The sequence below is a fragment of the Phasianus colchicus genome, chromosome 17 (genome assembly GCF_987193195.1).
Source record: "Phasianus colchicus chromosome 17, bPhaCol1.hap1.1, whole genome shotgun sequence".
NCBI lineage: Eukaryota > Metazoa > Chordata > Aves > Galliformes > Phasianidae > Phasianus > Phasianus colchicus.
Genome location: NC_143452.1, coordinates 2,581,903 through 2,586,690, shown reverse-complemented (window position 1 = coordinate 2,586,690; position 4,788 = coordinate 2,581,903). Strand labels below are relative to the sequence as shown.

The 4,788-nt window shown below is 51.0% G+C and overlaps 1 long non-coding RNA gene across 1 annotated transcript; it reads right to left on the bottom strand.

Moving 5' to 3' along the window:
* Positions 1–458: 458 nt before the first annotated feature.
* LOC149915583 (uncharacterized) lies at positions 459–2,785 on the bottom strand. Its single transcript, XR_016471970.1, has 3 exons — positions 1,586–2,785; positions 1,001–1,099; positions 459–893 (listed from the first exon to the last, which is right to left on the bottom strand). It is a non-coding gene; the product is annotated as an uncharacterized LOC149915583 (long non-coding RNA).
* Between the last annotated feature and the right edge of the window lie 2,003 nt (positions 2,786–4,788).

The window sequence follows — 4,788 nt, the reverse complement described above, 5'->3', positions numbered from 1 at the left end:
AAGTCATATTTCCAATACACAAAAAATTAATGAATTTGTACAGCTCCCTGCCTACAAGATGCATTCATTTAGACAGACAGCACTCAAGGCTCTAAGAGCTGGTACTGCAGGAGATGGATGGAACGAAAGCAAAGGAGAGTAAACAGAGAAGAGATTTCTAAGTGCCCATGACATTTGTTCAAATACTTTATTTCAATCAGCTTAAAAGGGAAACATAAAGCTCAGGTTGTTCATAGCAAAGGGGAGGAAATTGAAAACTGAGTAATGCACTAAGAGCAATTCAAAGGGAGCAGAACCTGGCTGCTGCTCTTCTGGTGGGCTTTTTGTGTCCAAACGCTGTCTCACACCATCTCAAGAGAAGCCACTCCAAAAAAAAAAGGGGTGTCTGAATGACACTGAGAGAGCTCCACTCATACAGAGTCAATAATTCCACATTTATTTTGCCAAGGAGCCCAAATAGTTGGGGTGGGGATCCAGGCTGGGTGGGAGAGTTCCTCAGAGGGACATCAGCATTTAAAACTCGTGATCAATGCACCAGGAATGGTGGCAAGAAAGTAAAAAAAAAGCAGAAGAACCTGAAATATCATCTCAGAGAAGGTGTGAATTTTCACCGCAGTGCTAAAAAGCCTGGATTTATTTTTTCCCCTTTAGGATAGGGAAAGGCAGCAAGCTGAAGGAGAAGGAAGGCTCTTTCTGATGCAGCAGCAGAGTGTGCAGTAAAACATGTATTTGTTCAGAGATGTAACTTACTTCTGTAACAGAAGAATAGAGTGAGGTTGCTGGTTTATCATTATTTTATATTTGTTTTCTTCTTTTTCACCTCCATGAGCTCACAGTGTTTCTTTCATCCTGGAGCTGTCTCCGATGGCATTTCTATATTTCATTTAGCATCCCTATAAATATGTAAATATAAGATCTGTATGTGTAAACACACACACACATAAATAAAACGGTAATGATGCGTACATCTATGTTTGTATGTATATAAAAGCTAAATTACCTCCAATTTATCCAGTGTCCTTTATTTCTTCTATGCATCCTAAGCCAAGCACTGTGTTGCTAAGTGCACACGGTCTTCATATTTATATGAGAATGGCACCTAGGAGGGACAGATATAGGACTAAAAAGCATCTCTGATGGAAAAGTAAGTGCAAATTCCTTAATTTCTTTCCATGTGCCTCCCAGAGCCAGAGGGGAGGGCCTGCACACTCTTCACCCTGCTGTGCCCATGAGGTTTGTGCCCCTGGAGCCAGGCACTCTGTTCCACCCAGCACCAAATCTGGAATAGGGGTTGATTATATCACCATAGAACCATTTGAGTTGGAAGGGATCCTTAGAGACCATCTGGTCCAACCCCCCCTGCAGTGCACAGGGACACCCACAGCTCCATCAGTGCTCAGAGCCCCATCCAGCCTGAGCTTGGCTGTCTGCAGGGATGGGGCACCACCACCTCTCTGAGCATCTCTGTTCTCTCGGGGACGGCTGGCACCGCATCCCGCGACGCTGCTCCATGGCAGGAGCTGCTAACAGGCTGAGAGGTGCCTGTGTTCTGCTCGCCGCACTCCCAGCACAGCACCCCGCGTACCGCCCCACTCTCCATACGGGCGCAATCGATCCCCGTTCAAGTTGAACTCCCGCTGATCGCTAGAAAACACCGCGGGTGGAACGAATTCAAGGAAGTGGGAAACCATGGGGTGGATGTCAGCCTAATGCGTCCGCTGGGAAGCCGAGGAGCGCGGTGCGGTGCGGGGCGGTGCGGAGCGGCTGCTGCTCGGCGGAGCCGCCTGAGAGCGCACGGAGCTGCGGCTGCGGCACTGCGAGAGCTCCCCCTGCAGAGACCGAACTGAGCGGCCTCGCGATTCGAGAGCTGCTGACCTCCCGGGGCACGGAGCTGCCGACGTTGCCCTTCTCGGGGTTCTGAAGCGCGGTTGGATGACGGCGAAACGGCCGAACTCTGCTGTCCAACTCTCGGTTCGATCGCCGGGAGGTGAAGCGCCCCGAGGTCTCTGCGCAGATGGTCTCTCTGAAAGGATGGATGCCCGCGGAGGGTTCTGCCGGTGATGCAGCCCTCATTCACCCCTTATTAGCACCGTCGCAGAGGGGCTCAGAGCGCGGGCAGCACCCGCAGGCACAGCTCCCTTCCCTCTGCGCCCGCGGGGGTTCAGAGGTTTCCCCGTGCTTTGCCGGGATCGGAGCCACCAACAGGAGGTGGTTGTGGATGTTACCCCACGGGTCCTCTGCACAGAGCCCTGGCTGCTGGGACTCAGTGGGACTCCCCAGACCTCCTGCTTGTCCCTGGGCTCCTCTTAGCTGTGGTAGGAAGGACAGAGGGGTGAAATGTCAGTGCTGGCAGGGCAGGAGCCCTGGCTGGCAGGGTATGGGCTCGGGAGACCCTGGGTTGACTGCTTATAAAGCACTGAACTCCATGCCAGTGGGATCAGGCAAGCAGAGCCCTGCCTGTGGAACCAGCATGGGGGAAGAAGACCAACAGCAGGAACAGCCTTGTCTGGCTGCCAACATCCACCCAGTCCCCTGCAACAAGGGAGATCAGCCTGGAGACCCGGGGACATTGCTGAGCTCCCACTCCAGCCTGGCACAGGGCTGCTCCAATTTGCCCATCCATGTCTGGGCCCATTTTCCAGAGAGCTCCTGCAGCTCACAGCCAGCCGGCCCATATCACACAGTGGGACAGTCACCCATCACAACACTGCAGGATGCTGCTGCTGCTCCAGAATTCCCAGCATTTGCCATCCACTCTGTGTTGTCCCAGGGTGGACATCCTCAGTGGGGCCATTTGCACCCCCAGCCCTCCGCTCCCCATCACCCCTCCCTGCCTGCCACGTGCTGAAGAACAGCCAGGACAGCTTCCCAGGCTCCTCCACCTCATTCCTCAATCCACCACCCAATATTTCATCACCCACCTCAGTGAAATGTATATTTCCCTTTTAAGAGCTCTCCTAGAATAATATATTTTTTTATTATCGTGACAGTGAGGGCTACCGTTGCCATGGTTACGTGCCCTTTGCTAGAGCAAGAGCTTTCTGGGTGTTTGAAATTCTGGTATTTCTCCTGACCTAAGAGGTTTGATTCTTTTTTAATTTGGTATTTATTCCCATTATCATCATTTGAAACAACAGGTCATTTATATTGCATATGGATATGTCACCACCACGGTGAAGGGCTCAGAAATAAGCTTCTGCTGTGAAAAGGAACTTTTTTTTTTTTTTTCTTTTTTTTTGTAGGGGGAGATCTATTTTGCAGCATTGATAATACACAGTACAACAAAAACACAAAAACTCTGATAGGATCTCAGCTGTATCGCTCCACATTACACATCAAATCCCATTCCTGGCAGAAGAGCAAACCTCTGCCTTCTGGCTGTCAGCTCAACTGTTCTCAGCTCCCCAGCCTCCTGAGTCCTGATCTGATCTAGAACACATAGAGAGAAGTTAAATGCATATATTAAATAGAGATAGACAGATATACAGACAGACGGATGGATGGATGGATGGACTGAGAGATGGATGGACAGATGGATGGTTAGATAGACAGATACATAGATGGATAGGTAGACATAGACAGACAGATGGATAGATAGATGAAAAGATAGATAGGTATACAGACAGATACATAGAAAGATGGATAAAGAGATAGACAGACAGATAGATTGCTTGATAGACATCGATAGGAAGATAGATTGACTGATAGATGGATAGATAGTGGATACTTAGATGATAGATGGATAGACTGATAGATGATAGATAGATAAATAAGTTGTAGAGCTGGGATAAAAACATCTGGATTTCCTTGGCCTTTTGATGACTTTTCCCCTGTTGTTTTAATGGCAGCATCCATACCAGCTGCTTCATTCTGGGGTGAGGAGGACAGAGGTGTTACCTGTGGGCTTGGTTCCTTCTGTGTCACCTGGGCCAGACATGCTGCATAATCCCCATTTGCTTTCCTTTGTTTTAACTGAAAACCCTGACATAAGGGGGAGGTTGGAGCATGGGGGGTGTAGAAAGGGGCTCAGCACACACTGTGTGCTCAGCACTCCAGCAAGAATGGCTGATAAACACAAGAGCTCCAGCACAAACAGCAGGCAGTGCGATGGGATGGGATGGGATGGGATGGGATGGGATGGGATGGGATGGGATGGGATGGGATGGGATGGGATGGGATGGAAGGGTATGGGATGGGGAAGGGAGGGGGGTGGAAGGGAGGGGAGGGGATGGGGAGGGGATGGGGAGGGGATGGGAGGGGATGGGGAAGGGATAGGGATAGGGATGGGATGGGATGGGATGGGATGGGATGGGATGGGATGGGATGGGATGGGATGGGATGGGATGGGATGGGATGGGATGGGGAGGCGAGGGGAGGGGAGGGGAGGGGAGGGGGAGGGGCGGGGATGGGAGGGGGAGGGGATGGGGTGGGGAAGGGGAGGGGAGGGGATGGGATGGGATGGGATGGCATGGCATGGCATGGGGATGGGATGAGATGGGATATAGGCCTGGCTGCTGGCTGATAGGGGCCAGCATGTGTGTGCTTTGGCAAATGAGTTCTTTGATCCCTGCTGCCTGCAGCGTGCTGTCTGCGAGGAAATTTTCATTTGGGCTCTCCAGTGTGAGAACCAATTGTAAATGTCAGCCCTAAACGCTCCGATTTAAGCGTTAGGCTGTCTTGTTTGATTACAGCTCTGAAAGGTCAGCGCTGACTAATGAGGAGCACGAGCAGGAGGAAGCAGGGAGCCTCCTCTGCTTCCATTTGCCATCCTTTTCCCCGGCACTCACT